Below are 16,884 nucleotides of genomic sequence, written 5' to 3' on the forward strand. Positions count from 1 at the left end.
TGTGCAGGCTGCTACTTCCAGATTCATCGGTGTGGGGTTCCGATCGCACATGAGGCTCCCAGCATCTGGCCCTTCCTGGGGCAGCAGCTGGGCCAGGGGGAGATCTTGACCCCTGGGAGATATGTGGCACTATCCAGGGCATTGCTGGTATCCTGATTAGGGAGGGGGGGCTGCCTGCAGCTGGTGGGTAGAGGCCAGGGGTGCTATTAGATATCCTACGTGCCCAGGATACCCACGACAGAGGATTATCGGCCCCCTATGTCAATGTTGCCCACAGAGGGAACCTGAGTTGGAAGGCACAGGAACCAGGCCGGGGATGGGGCCTCTGGGTGCTTCGTCCAGGGACGCTGGAGCCAAGTCTAAGCCCGGGAGCCTGGGCCTGGACCAGAGCAGGCACAGCCCACCCTCGGGGACCAAACGGCCAGGCCCGGCGCTGCCTTGCTCTGCCTGCCGACACCGGGCACTGGTGCCTCCTGGCTCTGTAGGCGCTCGTCCTGGGAATGTCACAGGAAACAGTAGCTGTTTTTCTGAGTGCCAGTTACACGAGCTGGGCACTGTGCCAAGCGGGCTTATTCCTTGTAGTGTTTCTACACAGCAACTCGGGAACGAAGGGATTATCACCAAGCTCATGTTATAGACAAGAAAACAGAGGCCTGCCCTGGCCAGTTTGGTTCAGTGGATAGAGCATCAGCCCGTGGACTGAAGGTCCCGGGTTTGATCCTGATCAAGGGCACATGCCCAGGTTGTGGGCTAGATCCCCAGTAGGGGACGTATGTGAGGCAGCCGATCAATGATTCTCTCTCATCATTGACATCTCTCTCTCTCCCTCTCCCGTCCTCTCTGAACGCAATAAAAAAAAATATTTAAAAGAAAGAAAGAGCCCTAGCCGGTTTGGTTCAGTGGACAGAGCATCGGCCTGCAAACTGAAAAGTTCCCAGGTTTGATTCCGGTCAAGGGCACATGCCCAGGTTGTGGGCTCGATCCCCAGTGGGGGACATGCAGGAGGCAGCCAATCCATGATTCTCTCTCATCGTGGATGTTTCTCTCTCTCCTTCCCTCTCCCTTCCTCTCTGAAATCAATAAAAATATATAAAAAACAATTTAAAAGGAAGGAAGGAAGGAAGAAAGAAAGAAAACCGAGACCCAGTACTATTCACTCACTTACCCAAGGGCTCTGTGAGGGCCATGCTGAAGCCCAAACCCAGCACCTCAGCGTTAGCCCACCTGGAGCCAGGGCTTTCCAGAGGCCATCAGGTTCAAGGAGGTCATTCTGGGGGTTCCTAACCCCATAGGACTGGTGTCCTTACAGAAGGGGGACTTGGACACAGAGACATGCACGGGTCCTAACAGGAAGGCAGTGCCCAGGGAGATGCGCCCACAGCCAAGGGCTCCGAGAGTGCCACTGAGCCACCAGAAGCTGGAAGGACCGACCCCGGACACCATGCTCTTGGAATTCTAGCCCCAGGACCGTGACACAAGACATTTCTGTCATTTAAGTGTCCAGTGGGTGGTCCTCTGTACACCAGGCCTAGCAGACAGATCCCTGCCTGGGAGGGGTGGGCTCTGGGTGGCTCGCCGGCCTGTCCAGCTCCAGCTTTGGACCATGTTCCAATGATTCCTTCTGGAGCAGCCACCCTGCAGGTAACAGGTCCCTGGAGGTAGGACTTCAGCTTCCAGAAGCTTCCTTTGGTTGCGGCACCTAACCCCTAAAATAACGCTCTAAATACCACAGCGAGTCTGTAGAAGCGAGCGCCATCCCAGGCTGTGTGGGGGGATGATTTTTTTTTTTTTTTAATATATTTTGTATTGATTTTGGAGAAGAAGGAGAGAGAGAGATAGAAACATCAATGATGAGAGAGAACCATTGATCGGCTGTCTCCTGCACGACCCACTACTGGGGATCGAGCCCACAGCCCGGGCATGTGCCCTTGACTGGAATCAAACCCGGACCTTTCAGTCTGCAGGCCGGCGCTCTACCCACTGAGCAAAACCGGCTAGGGCTTGTGGGATGATTGTTACTTAAGGGATCATTAGTCTGCCCGGCTGGTGTGGCTCAGCACTTGAGCATCAACCTATGCACCAGGAGGTCACAGTTCGATTCCCAGTCGGGGCACATGCCCAGGTTGCGGCTCGATCCCCAGTGTGGGGGGTGCAGAAGCAGCCGATCAACGATTCTCTCTCATCACTGATGTTTCTATCTCTCTCTCCCTCTCTCTCCCTCTCTGAAATCAATAAAATATATATATATATATTTAAGGAGGGACCATTAGTGTGGGCCACATGCTTGGTGGGGACTGGCTGAGGAGTGATTGGGCTGGAAGCTGGGCTCCGAGGCCTGAAGCACGGACCCCCTCCTGCCCTCCCTTGCCCCCCGCCAGCCGCACGGTCTTAGGAGAATCACTCAGGGTCCCCAGCCTCAGTGTCCCCGTCTGTGAAATGGTTGTAACAATTGTCCCCCCCGTGGGGTCCTCGTGAAGGTGAAGTGTGCTGACGCCTGCAAGCTGCTCGACACAGTTCTCCGCACATTGTCCCTCTCAGACGAGCTGCTGCTGTGACTGTGACGCTTATGTGCCTCTACGTTCAGTCCCTTGCATGTCAGCTCCGGTCCCCTCTGACCTTCTCAGCACCTGAGACCTGGGAGAGTCCGGGGAGGGGCGCCGGGCCCCCCCACACACACACTCGTCTTCACCACCCCTGAGGAAGTCACACGGTGGCCACTCTCAGACCGTGAAGTGCTGTCAGCAGCCCCGCCACATTCCTGGGATGCTCCAGCTGCCCCACGCATGAGCCTGGGCTGCCATCACCCAGCTCCCCCGCAACCACCCCCCCACCCCCTGCCATCACCCAGCTCCCCCGCAACCACCCCCACCCCCCTGCCATCACCCAGCTCCCCCGCAACCACCCCCACCCCCCTGCCATCACCCAGCTCCCCCGCAACCACCCCCCACCCCCCTGCCGTCACCCAGCTCCCCCGCAACCACCCCCACCCCCCTGCCATCACCCAGCTCCCCTGCAACCGCCCCCCACCCCCTGCCGTCACCCAGCTCCCCCGCAACCACCCCCCCACCCCCTGCCATCACCCAGGGTAACCTGTACCCCAACCCTGGCAGGCACCACTAACCACACCCAGAGCTATTGCCACCAACCCACCAGAATCTGTGCCAAGGTGGACCCTGCTTCCATGCTGGTAGGAGACGGGGACAAACTCTCAGAAAAGACGGAGGGCAGCCAGGACGGTGCCCCTGAGCGATCCTGCGGGCTTCCTGCTTCTGGGAGGCAAGTCGGCCTTCCTCCCGGCCGGGGCTCGGCAGCAGGACCCTGACCGGGGCCTGGCGCTCTTTTGGGCAAAGGGGACCCCGAATGTCCCTGCCCTGGAGGAGTCTGCAGTCGCGAAGGAGGGAAAGGCCAGTCTGGATTGTTGTTGTATTTTTTTTTTTTAAATATATTTTATTGATTTTTTACAGAGAGAAAGGGAGAGAGATAGAGAGTTAGAAACATCGATGAGAGAGAAACATCGATCAGCCGCCTTCTGCACATCTCCCACTGGGGATATGCCCGCAACCCAGGTACATGCCCTTGACCGGAATCGAACCTGGGACCCTTCAGTCCGCAGGCCGACGCTCTATCCACTGAGCCAAACCGGTTTCGGCTGGATTGTTGTTGTATTTTGCTTCGTTGTGCTGCTCATTACAAAGGCCAGATCTCACATTTCCCATCAAACCTGAGAAATAAGCCATAGAAGAATAACAAGGAGAAAGCCCTGAGCCACACAATAAAACCCAGAGTCCCGTCTGGGGGAGGGGATGGGGGATGAGGGATGACTGGCTTTCTGTTTTCTGGAATTTTCTCTTTTTTTTTGCAAAAAAGTAACACATGTTCATAGTAATAAAAAGAAAATCAAGCCCAGCTGGTGTGGCTCAGGGGTTGAGCATGGACCTATGAACCAGAGGGTCGCAGTTCGATTCCTGGTCAGCGCACGTGCCTGGGTTGCGAGCTCGATTTCCAGTGTGGGGCGTGCAGGAGGCAGCCGATCCATGATTCTCTCTCATCATGGATGTTTCTATCTCTCTCTCCCTCTCCCTTCCTCTCTGACATCAATAAAGAAATATTTAAAAAACAACAACATAGGAAATCAAACTTTTGAACTAGGTGCACCCATCCAGGGCCCCACCCCTGGTTCCGCTCCCCTCCGAGCCGGCCACTGGTCCCGTCCTCACAGCCCCTCCATGGACGGCCCACCCACACCCAGGGCTCACGTCTGCCTGATTTTGCATATGTCTACTCTTTTATTAAATTATGAAGCTGTCCAATTGCTAAGTTACTAAATAACCTTAGAGATAACCCTCTGTGAACATATTCTGACTTAACAGCATAGTCGTATAACATAAAGTCCAAACCAGGATGCTTTTGAGCGTGAAATGGGCGATGTTAGAAACCAGGTGATGGACAGCAGCCGGGACCGCCAGGCATGGGTGTCGGGAGAGAGCCAGCTGACGCCGAGGGGGACAGAGCTGCGCACATCTTCTCTGAGCGTTTCGCGTGTTTTCTAAGCACGCGATGGAGGCTCCAGGGTGCGAGGCACCTCGGGCTCTGCGTCATGGGTCCTCACATCCAGGGGACTCCCCGGAGACGGGCTGGGGTCGGCGGGGACCATGTTGGGAAGAAGTGCACAGCATTTTCCTGGTGGCCTTCTCCTGTGTTTGCTTCCAACTCCCAAGGTGCCCTGGGAGGTGATTCCAGCCACCGGCTCGTCCACGCCCGTCTCTGCAAGTCTCCAGGGCCCAGGCTGCAGGGCCAGGGCAGGGACCTGTGTTGGCCCGGAAGTGGGGAGACAACCCCTGTGTGTGACCGCGTGGCCACTGCCCCGGGCCCTGTTCTGCATGCCCCCCTCCTCCCGTGCCCCCCTCCCACCTGCCTTGGTGGCCAGTCCCTCTGCCCAGGCAGCCCATCTGCAGAAGGGCGCAGCCACGTCCCCGGATTGCCAGGCCCCTGTTGCCCAAGCGTGACCAGGGCACTACCTTCTCAGGCTCCCCCTCCGCTCCACCCAGCGCGTGTGTCCGAGCGCTTCCTGTGTGCCAGGCCCTGGAGGTAAGCAGTGAGCGGTTTCCCCAGAGCTTCCACCTGACGGGGAGGCGGGATGAGCGCCAGCAGAGGGAAGGGTCGTGCGGGACCACAGTGGGGGCTCAGTCCGCCGCCCTGGCAGCCTTTCCGAGGGAGTGGCCTTGAAGTTGAGTGACAGGGCCCAGCTGAGCAGGGCGGTGGCAGGAACTTGGCGTGTTGGAGAGCGGAAGAGCTGTGCTGGGCGTGGGGTGAGGGGGGGCAGGGCTGGACCTGGGTGAGGGGGGACCCTCTAGACCACATCCAGGGCCCCGAGCTGCTGTTGGAGGAGTTTAAATGAGGGTGATGACAGCACTGAGACTGCCACCCTCCCTGCCCTGGCGGAACTGGCGTAAGAGGAAAGGCAAGTGACAAAGTCACAGACCCCCGCCAGGGCCTGGCAGGGGGAGAGGAGCCAGCTCAGAGCTCAGAGCTCAGAGCGCGGGGCTGAGCGCTCACGCCCCTCACCCAGGAAGTCGGTGTCAGGACTTCCCCAGCTCCTCGGGGCCACATGCCTGAGGCTGGGGTAAGGTCTAGGGACAGGGGAGGAGACAGGCAAGCCCAGTGACAGGGGCTTCTGTGACCCTGGGGGACAAGGGCAGATGCCTAGGCCCCACTGCGCCGGGACACCTGGCCCCTCACAGGCTCACACCCAGGCCCTCCCTGGGAGCAGCAGGCTTCAAGGTGGCTGATTCTTGGTTTTTTTGTTTTGCTTTTAAATCTTTATTGTTGAAACTATTACATATGTCCCCCTTTCCCCCCATTGACACCTTCTAGGCCTCCCCCACCCGCCCCCCATGCCTTCACCATGTATTGTCTGTGTCCATAGCTTATGCTTATAAAGGTGGTCCATTCTTGTGAGTCCCCCTCCCTCCCCCCAACACACACACACACACACACACACACACACACACACACACACAATGGAGCAGAAAGCATGGAAGGCAAAGGTACTGTCAAAGAAGGGAGAACGCAGCAGACAGGAGGCCAGACAGCGCCAGGCATGGGGGCTCGGGCCTCACCTTCCTGCCCGCTTGGCGCAGGAAGCGGTGGGAACCCGCTCCAGAATCTGCAGGCGGGCGGCTGGGGACCGTGCCCATGACCCCCGGCCATCGCGGCCCCACGGGCCACAGGCTGACCTCATTGCCCAGGCCCGCGGGAGCCCTTCCTGGGGCCACATTCCGCGCTGAAGAGCCCCTCTCCAAGGCCTCGGGTGGCGCCAATGTCTTTTTAGGAACCAAGGGGCTAATTTTAGTGGCCCGGCCTTCGACACCTTCTCGAAATAGCTCCCTGTTTTCCCTCTCGTCCCTGCCCCTCCTTGGAGAAGGTGCACCCCCTGCGTCCCCGTGATCTGGGGCGGAGAGCACAGGCCAAGGCCTTGTATGGGTCTGGGTGGAGGGACCCGTGTCCCTGCCGTGGGCTCCGTGTGACCAGACTCACCTGGGGAGAGGGCGGCTCACAGAGCCCGCCATGTCGGGGGGCGGGGGGGTCCCCCAGCAACGCGGCAGCCGGAGCTCACTCCTGCCTCCTCCCTGTCAATCAGCCATGCTCAGAGGTGGCACCAGCTCCTGTGGCCTAAAGCCAGATCCCCACCCTCCCGGAAATCACATCTGACCCGTGGGAATCATAGGTCAGCTGCCACGACCACCCAGGGAGCCTCTATTTCCCGTGTCGCCGATTCTGCGCCATTGTGTGTCAATAATAATTGCTGCCTGGCCAGCGTGGCTCTGTGGTTGAATGTCAACCTATGAACCAGGAGGTCACGGTTCGATTCCCAGTGAGGACACATGCCCGGGCTGTAGGCTCGATCCCCAGTAGGGAGCCTGCAGGAGGCAGCTGATCCACGATTCTCTCTCATCATTGATGTTTCTATCTCTCTCTCCCTCTCCCTTCCTCTCTGAAACCAATAAACATATATTTAGTAAATAAATCAATAAATGATAATCACAGTTGCTAAGCCTTTTCTGAGCGCTCACTGTGTCGCCGCGTGCTTCCTGGGCATGCTTTCAGTAACTGTCCCCAAAGTTGTGAAGCCACCAAAACTGGGGTTTGGACTCCGTAAACGGACCCCCAGCCTCCGCCTCCTTGCTCACTGGTGTCACCGCACCCCCATCCTCCGGCAGCCTGTCTCCACCAGCCCTTCCCAGAGCACTCCGCCAGGTTCTGCTGGGCTCCCTGAGTGAGCAGCCCGGGGGGCAGCCTGAGGCCGGAGCACCCGGTGGCGGGCGAGGACACCCCCGCTCTGAAGCTCTGAGATCCGGGTGGCTTTCCCGGAAGGAGGCTGCAGCCCCCCGAGGCTGAGGGGTCCGAGAGAGCCATGTGGGGTCCACACGTAGACAGAGAAGGGGGCCGGGGACACAGCCCGGCGTGTGCATCTGGGCCTGGGTGGGCTCAGCCACAGCCCTTCCTTCCCTGAGAGGCAGGAAAGCTGTCAGAAGGCGCCGCCGTGGGCTGCGATCCGAGTCTAGGAGCCGTGAGGCAGCGCTCCCGGGGACACTGCCCAATCGGACCCGTTGTCCTGCTGGGACATGGACCCGTCACAAAGGAGAAAGCCACACTGGCCTTCCCGGGCCTCCTCCTGCTGCAGTCAGAGCCCAAACCCCACGCCCAGAGGCCCCTGCCCTGCAACCTGGGGGTCTGAGCACGTGACCAGGCTCTCAGAGAGCAGGGTGGGGTAGGAGAAGGCCGGGTGTGGGCGCACCGGGGCAGCCAGAGCCCAGCACGGCAGGAACTCAGGAAGCTTTCCAAACCCCAAAATGTCTCAAACTGTCTCGACGGGTCCACGCAGCCCTTGCCTGTCAGGGCAGGAGAGAGCCGCGTATTGTCTGCGTGAACAAAGAGCCTCTCTTCCCCAGGGAGCCAGGGCCTGCAGCTTCCTTTTATTTTTTACATTTATTTTTATTGACTTCAGAGAGAGGAAGGGAGAGGGCGAGAGAGCTAGAAACATCACTGATGAGAGAGAATCATTGATCGGTTGCCTCCTGCACGCCCGCTACTGGGGATCGAGCCCGCAACCTGGGCATGTGCCCTGACTGACCAGGAATTGAACCCTGACCTCCCTGGTTCATGGGTCAACGCTCAACCACTGGGCCACACCAGCCGGGCACCAGCAGCTTTCTTAAATGTCTCCAACCTCTAGAGCAGTGGTTCTCAACCTTCTGGCCCTTTCAATACAGTTCCTCATGTGGTGACCCAACCATAAAATTATTTTCGTTGCTACTTCATAACTGTCATGTTGCTACTGTTATGAATCGTCATGTAAATATCTGATATGCAGGATGGTCTTAGGCGACCCCTGTGAAAGGGTCGTTCAACTGCCAAAGGGGTCGTGACCCACAGGTTGAGAACCGCTGCTCTAGAGTCAGTGCTTGGTGCCAGGCGCGTGGCCACACACAGGGCTGGGGGGCGCAGAGGAAAGCGGGGGGACTGTCGCGCAGCCAGAGGGGTATTGGGCCTTGACATGACCCGAGGGATGGTGACAATACTGTACTTTGCAGGCACATGGCACAGGCATTACAAACTCAGACACCTGGAGGGGCCAGACGGCTAGTGTAAGGAGTGAAGCAACCACGTACCGTTGACCTGAGTGTGGAGTCATCACAGGGCACGCAGAGGGCTGTGGGCACCTAGAGTAGCTTGTCGGAGGGAGGGCTCAGCCTGCCTGCGTGCTGTCTGGGGGGAATGCACTTGTATTGTCAGTTGCAGAAGTAAATTCAAAATCTTCCGTAAAAATCCAATCTTTAAATCTGGGCCAAAACTTAAAAAAAATTTTTTTTTTTACTGCTGAGAGTTTTTAACAAAACGTGTCTGCAGGTGGTATCCATCTATGGAGAGGACGGGGGAGGCAGCAACTGTATGAAATGATGCTTTTCTTATTTACAAAGTACATTGTCTTGTATCATTATCACCCCGACCCTGTGAGCAGAAGGGGCAGGCCTGCTGTGCCCATCTGACAGGTTAGGAAAACTGAGGCCCAGAGGAGAGAAGCACTATAGTGTCACACAGCCGTGGTAGAGCGTGATTTAAACCCAGGTCTCTCTGATCCCAAAGGGGGGTGTTCTTTCCCCTCGGCTCTGTCAAGGCTGCGTGGCGAGAGACGGGGTGGGCTGCCCTTTCGCACCAGGAGAGCTGTCCCCATCCTGCTACCTGAGCTCCCGGCTCCCTGTTCTCAGCCCCCTGAGAAAAGCTGAGGGTGGAGATAAGGGTGCCGAGGTGCTGATGGGGCATGTGACACCAAGATTTTTCAGCTCCACAGACAGCCCCACCCTCCCCGGGGTCTGGCCCGGGTGGAATGCAGAAAAGAAGGGTCAGGTGATGGACAGGGTGTCGGTGATGGACAGATTCCAGTGTCAATCCCAGGAGCTCCCAGCTGAGTCCTGCCCCATCCCCGAGGCCAGCTCCTCATCCCTGGCCTCCTGTGTCTCACCCACTCTGGCTCCTCACCCTCTAGAGCAGCGGCTCTCAACCTGTGGGTCGCGACCCCTTTGGGGGTCGAACGACCCTTTCACAGGGGTCGCCTAAGACCGTCGGAAAACACATATATAATTACATATTGTTTTTGCAATTAATCACTATGCTTTAATTATGTTCAATTTGTAACAATGAAAATACATCCTGCATGTCAGATATTTACATGACGATTCATAACAGTAGCAACATTACAGTTATGAAGTAGCAACGAAAATAATATTATGGTTGGGGGTCACCACAACATGAAGAACTGTATTAAAGGTACGCGGCATGAGGAAGGTTGAGAACCACTGCTCTAAAGGGTCCTCACACCCCGTCTGCCTCTCGGGGTCCCGCAGCCCTGAGTTCTGAGATGCCCGGTGTGGGGAGGCCACCCATATGCCTCCCTCTGGACTCATCGGTCCCACAGGCAGAGGCAAACTGGTTTGCTGTGGATCCTGCCTTGGAGACCAGCCAGCCTTACTGGTTCCCTAAAGGAGACCCAAGAGAAGCCACTTGGGACCAAAGACTGCCCTGCCCCACCAGCTTAGGTCTCGCATCTAGGAGGCTCCACCCCTGCACACCCAGGTCACAAACACTTTGGAAGCACCTGTCCAGCAGTCTCCCTGGCTCGGGGACCCTGCCTCTGGCACCCACCCTTCCCCAGCCTCACTGCTCCCTGAGTGTGGGTCCTGTCTGGGGTTCTGCCCCTGACATTCTGCCGCCCCAGCTCAGAAACACATGCCCCAAGCACCCATGGGCTTGTCGGTGGGGCCAGACCGGCTTTGCCAAGGGAACTAAGTCAAAACCCTGCCTCGAGCCCTGGCCAGTGTGGCTCCGTTGGTTGGCATCATCCTATGCAGCAAAAGGTTGCCAGTTCGATTCCTGGTCAGGGCACATGCCTGGGTTTCAGGTTCTATCTCCAGTTGGGGCACAAACAGAGGCAGCCTCTCTCTCTCTCTCTCTCTCTCTCTCTCTCTCTCTCTCTCTCTCTCTCCCCCTCTCTCCCCCCCCCCCTCCGCCCCCAAGCATGTCCTCAGGTGAAGATTTAAAAATTAACTAGCCCTAGCTGGTTTGGCTCAGTGGATAGAGCATGGGCCTGCGGACTGAAGGGTCCCAGGTTCGATTCTGGCCAAAGACACATGCCCAGGTTGTGGGCTCAATCCAGGTAGGGGGCGTGCAGAGGCAGCCAGTCAATGATTCTCTCTCATCATTGAGGTTTCTATCTCTCTATCCCTCTCCCTTCCTCTCTGAAATCAATAAAAATATATTTAAAAAATTAAAAAATAACTAAAAATTAAAAACCAAAAAACCCACTTCTAAGATGGGTTATGCTGCTTAAAAAAAAAAAAATCCCTGATCTTTTGTTTTACCATCACGTTAAGCATGAAGCTGTTCGCCTGGCCAGGCTTTTTCTAGAAAAGCAATTATTACTGTCCTATACTAGAGGCCCGGTGCACGGGATTCGTGCTCTGGCTGGGGGCGTGGCCTGCAGGGATCGGCCTGCTGTGGGAGGCCGGTCCAGCATCTTCCGTGGAGCTGGAGCACCTGCCTCTCCAGGGGACTGGGTTGGGGCTGGGCCCAGGGACAATAGCACTGAGAGGTGGTGCAGTAGGCCTCAGTCCCGCGGCAGCCAGGAACCCACCTCCCAGCCTCCAGGGTCAGCTCTGTGAGCCCGCAGTGGCTGTTGCACTGGGTGGCCTGTGGGCGTCTGGAGGAGGTGGCAGGGAGCAAGGAGGAGGAGCCTGGAGTGAGGAGGCGATGATCACAGGAATCCGGTCACAGCCCAGGTTCCTGCCCGTCGGCCCAGGGTTCGGCTGCTCATCCTGGTCAGACGAGCGGCTCTCCCACTGTGGTAGCGATCCTGCATTGAGCATCTGCCCCCTGGTGGTCAGTGCCCTTCATAGTGACTGGTCGACCAGTTGTTCTGGTCCTTCTGCCATTCGGTCGCTGGGCTTTTATTATATAGGATAATAAAAGGCTAATATGCAAATTGTCCCCTCGACCGAGAGTTTGACCAGGAGTTCAACCAGGGGGCAGGCTGGCCGGCCAACCACCCACGGCCTTTCCCCTGGCCGGTCCCACCCCCAATCAGGCCCCCCCCCAACTGCCCACAGCCCCTCCCCCCGGCCAGCCCGGCCCCATCACCCCATTGGGGGCAGGCTGGCTGGACCCACCTGTGCACGAATTCGTTCACCAGGCCTCTAGTTTTTAAATAAAGTAGAATGTTTCCTCCAGCCCTGTTGTGAAAGAAGCAGGGGGAATTTGAAAATCGGGGTGATGTGCCCAAGTGCCCCAAATGCGGGGGGAGGTACTAAGGTGGCTGTTAGTGAGACATTCCTCACCCCACCCCAGTTCTGTCTTACCAGGAGCCCGATTCTATCTTTGCTCAGGGAGTAAAAAATTCAGCCCCTTGCTGGGCTCCAGCTGCCTACAGGGCCACAGACTGCTGACAGGGCCTGTGGAGGAGGGAACAACTCACAGACACCTGTTATGATTTGGTGCTTTTACATGATGACTCGTTTAATCCCGATGCTGACCTGGTGTTAGGCATCATTACCCCATTTCACTGGGGAGTAAACTGAGGCTCAGAGAGATGAGGCAACTTGCCTACAGTCACACAGGCCTCAACAGGCAGGGCCTGGATGTGAACTGAGGTCTGTGTAACTGCAAGGTCTATGGCCTTTCCAATGCCCCGGAAACAATTCTGGGGAGAAAGTGAGGTTGGCTTTGACCACTGTGCAGCTGATCCCAGACAGCAGGGGGACAGGCCCTCCTTCACAGGCTAGAAATGCCCACACAAGGACCAAGATCTCTTATGGGAGTTCCCCTGCCTCGCCTGCTGGCCCCAGGCAGAGCCACTGCCCAGTCTTGCCCACCTGCCCCTTCTCAAAGCGAAGACCCAGCAGACAATGTCACCCAGGTGAAGAGAGGGCCTTTAGCGTCACCTGCTGGAGATACAGTAACAGCCTCTCCAGTGACCCCCCGCATCTCCAGAGTGCATTGTCCCTGGCCACTGAGGAGACGGTGAGACAGGACAAAGGGCAGCAAGAGGGGCCAGAAGTTTAGCTCTTACACTTGAGCCTATAAACAGGTGTGGGTATCGCTCCTGCCAGAACCTTAGAAATTTGCAGCTGGAAGGCTCAAAGCCGGAGCCAGACCTCACAAGATGAATGGATGCTACACTTGATCTTAACCAAAAGGCTGAGAAGTAATGGATGGATGGATGGATGGATGGGTGGATGGATTGGATGGACGGATAGATGGATGGGTGAATGGATGGATAGGTGGATGAGTAGATGGATGGGCGAATGGGTGGATGGGTGAATGGATGGATGGATGGATGGATGGATGGATGGATGGGTAGGTGGAGGCATGTCTACTGCTAAGGGCCAGGCTAGGAGGAAGATTAGCTAATTGCTGTAGCATAAAAGCAAAGCAATCCTATATAATAAAAGCCTAGTATGCTAAGGGTCCGACGGTTCATTTGACCGTCCGACTAGTCGCTGTGACATGCACTGACCACAAGGGGGCAGATACTCCAACTGGTAGGTTAGCTTGCTGCTGGGGTCAGGCCGAGACTGGGCAAGTCGTGCCGGACACGCCCTGGAGCCCTCCTGTGGTCCCTCCCTGAATCTAATTGTGCACCAGTGGGGTCCCTCAGCCTGGCCTGTGCCCTCTCACAGTCTGGGACCCCTCGGGGGATGTCGGAAAGCCAGTTTTGGCCCAATCCCCACAGGCCTGGCTGAGGGACCCCACCAGTAAAGGAATTCGTGCACCAGGCCTCTAGATTTCTATAATTTCTATAATTTTTTGAACACTGCCCTGGCTGTTTAATCCCTAGAGGGGCCTGCTGGGACCTCCTGTCATTCCTATTTCTGATCAGCCCAACATTTTCATATCAATCGAGACCATTGGTGGGACTGTGATCACTGTCACTATACACCTCCCCTCTCTTCCCTCTCCCAACCAAACTGCCCACAACTTCCACTGAGGGGGCCTGGGGTGACGCTGGCCCCAGGAACCTGGGAGAAGTGGGCAGCAGGGCCCTAAGGCATGTCCCTCATCCTGAATTCATCTGACTTTTCCCCCTCATGGTAGATACTTCTTCCTCCAAATTTCATGTGTTCCCCTGTCCTCTAAACTTCCTATAAACTAGCCATCAGCTCTGCAGGCCTGATTAAATTCGGGTTTGTCATTTTTGTATTTATATTGTCTGACATTACGTATATTGAACAACAGCTTTTCCAACTTTTCACGGGGTTTTCCGGGGGCGTGTAAGGCTCACCAAGCATTTCTCGGGGCTTGGCTTACAACAGGTGTACATGAATTCTAGCTGCGAACCTGAACCAGGCAGCCACACTACAGATGTGTTTGGTCTTGTATTTTTAGTTTTGAATTAATTCTCAACATGTAAAAAGCTGGACATTTTAAGTAAAACCCCGGATTTCTGGCTCCTTTAGCAACCCCGTGTCCCTCTCTGCATGGCCCCCCCTCCGCGGGAGCCGGTGGCAGGTGCGCCCTCTGCAGGTTTGGTCCAGGACCCCCGCTCCCTCCATCTTGTCTGAAGAGCAGCGGGTGTTTCTGAGGTCCTGTTCCGGTAGCTTTAGTTATCATAGGTCTGGAGTGGGTGGGACCCAAGCACCTCTAAGGGGTACCCAGGAGTGCTTCGGTTAATCCAGGGGCCACGCGCGGTGAGAGCACTGTTTTAAACACTGATCTGGCCCTAGCCGGTTTGGATCAGTGGATAGAGCGTCAGCCTGTGGACTGAAGGGTCCCGGGTTCGATTCAGGTCAAGGGCATGTACCTTGGTTTCGGGCACATCCCCAGTAGGGAGTGTGCAGGAGGCAGCTGATTGATGTTTCTCTCTCATTGATGTTTCTAACTTGCTATCCCTCTCCCTTCCTCTCTGTAAAAAATCAATAAAATATATTTTAAAATAAAAAATAAAATAAAATAAAATAAACACTGATCTGATCACTTTTAAAGGATTTTTTAAAAAATATATTTTTATTGGTTTCAGAGAGGAAGGAAGAGGGAGAGATAGAAACATCCATGATGAGTGGGAATCATGGATTGGCTGCCTCCTGCAAGTCTCCCACTGGGCCTCGAGCCCAAAACCCAGGCATGTGCCCTTGACTGGAATCGAACCTGGGACCTTTCAGTTTGCAGGCCGAGGCTCTATCCACTGAGCCAAACCGGCTAGGGCTCACTACTCTCTTTTAAAGCTCTTCTATGCCTCCTCTTTCCTTCTAGGTAAACCCAAGCTCTTAGCTTGATACTGAGACCATCTGTCCTAAGACTCACCCCGTCAGCACTGTGCCTCCCTGCTGGAATGCCCTCACCACCCTACTTAGGACTGTGGATCCTTTCATGCTCTGCCCAGATGTCAGAGAACATTCTGCGATCGGTGCTGAGCACACACACTTGGCGCCCCCATCACATAGCATGGTCCTTGCAGATGAAATGTTAGGGATCTGCTCTACCCCTGGATCCCAGCACAGGGTTTAGAACAGTGCCCAATGCGTTTTTGTTTAATGAACAAATGAAAAAAATTATTCGCATGTTTTATGTTATGTTACAATTTTAATTATTTTATTTATTTAAAGCCAAAAGAAATTTTACTTGGAGGGCCAATTATAAAAGAGTCCGACTTTTTCTGGTTGGACAAGGCTCAGGTTTATACAGTATTTCTTAAATCTGGCTTCCGCTCTGCCCCCTGGTGGTAGTCCCAGTTGCAGCACCAAGACGAAAGAACTATTTAAGGTATTTCCGGAAACCGGCTGCGATTCATTTGCATACCCACAGTGCATTGCACATGGAACGGAACAATTTCCAACCTAAAAAAAGACTAGATTCTCTTATTTTCTTTGACCTATTCTTCCCACAGAATGAGACCTCTCTCACAGAATTGTCTGGTGGGGGGAAGAGAAGTCATTAGCTCTCCCGGGTAAATAATCACCATTATAGAATTAGGGGTAACAGTTACCCGAGCAATGTGGGCCAGCGTTGGCGGGCATACTCTGGTTTCTCTTCAGATCGCATAAATCTTTCGCCTTTTACTAAAGATTTCCGTGGAGAGGAACAATTCTGAGTTTTGTATCAATTTTTTGAGGCCTTGTGTCTGCAAGGCTAACAAGAGGTGTTAAAAAATAGAGTGGTTTTGGGGTTCACCTGTCAGTACTGAGAGGGGGGGACTAAATATAAAGCCGTTGCTAATTAGTCTTTATTTGGACGCTAAGCTGCAACAGCGCTGCTGTAAAAAACGAAAACTAGGTCACGAAGTCCAGAGTCTTGTACGCAAAATGTTTACAGGTTGGAGATCACCAACCGGCGTACACGCTCCCGGGCATCGCGGGTGGGGCCTGGCTCCGACATTGGCTACCACAGAACCTGTCGCGCTGACCTTACATAAAACTTCTTAAATTTATTGGAAGATGATTCTTGGGCATATCTACCCACAGATATTTTTCAAGGCGGTACATACCAGGCGAGTCCTAGCACCTTTCCAACTCTGTGAAGTGTTGCACGTATTGTAAGTTTCCACTGCTTTTTAAATAACTTTTTAAATTTTTGAAGTTTTCCTATAACATGTTATAAGTGTTGTTTTTCTGATAATGTAATTTAGCCTTAAAACTAGAACTGGATCATTTGTTAAAAACAGGAATGAGAAAGACATTTGATGATGTTTATAATGTATTTGATAAAACTCAGCGCGGGAAGTTAATTTTGTTTTCCGCCAATCCCATTGGCCAGAACTTAGTTTCTTTCTTTTTTTAATTAATATTTTTATTGATTTCAGAGAGGAAGGGAAGAGAGATATAGAAACATCAATGATGAGAATCATTGATCAGTTGCCTCCTGCAGGCCCCCTACTGGGGATCAAGCCTGCAACCCGGACATGTGCCCTTGACCGGAACTGAACCCAGGACTTTTTAGTGTGCAGGCCGATGCTCTATTCACTGAATCAAACAGGCTGGGGCCAGAACTTGGTTTCTTGACCACACCTAGCTGCAAGGCAGGCTGGGAAATGTAGTCTTTCTTCTAGGCAGCCATGAAGCCTGCCATGGTGTGAGAATACCCGGGAAGAAAACTAGTAGTACCTGCCCCAGGAAAGGCCGGAGGGCATCTATCACGAAGTTCCTTCCTTGCCCTCCATTTCTCAGCCTCCCACGCTGCTCGCTGTGGCCCGCTCTTGTGTACAGAATCATGAGCCCAAGCTCAGGGAGCCCGAGACAGGTACCCGCAGTCCAGCCGGCTCCGTAGGTCCCACACACTATTCAAGTGATAAGATGGTGTTACTGTTTCCTTCCCCCAGACAAGCTGCTCCTCACATGA

At 54.8% G+C, this 16,884-nt stretch overlaps 1 non-coding gene across 1 annotated transcript; it reads left to right on the forward strand.

Moving 5' to 3' along the window:
• Window positions 1–15,564: 15,564 nt before the first annotated feature.
• Window positions 15,565–15,680, forward strand: LOC118677777. The gene has a single exon (XR_004974503.1). It is a non-coding gene; the product is annotated as a U5 spliceosomal RNA (small nuclear RNA).
• Window positions 15,681–16,884: the final 1,204 nt, after the last annotated feature.

This window comes from Myotis myotis, unplaced genomic scaffold (assembly GCF_014108235.1).
Source record: "Myotis myotis isolate mMyoMyo1 unplaced genomic scaffold, mMyoMyo1.p scaffold_m19_p_2, whole genome shotgun sequence".
In the NCBI taxonomy this organism is placed as follows: Eukaryota; Metazoa; Chordata; class Mammalia; order Chiroptera; family Vespertilionidae; genus Myotis; species Myotis myotis.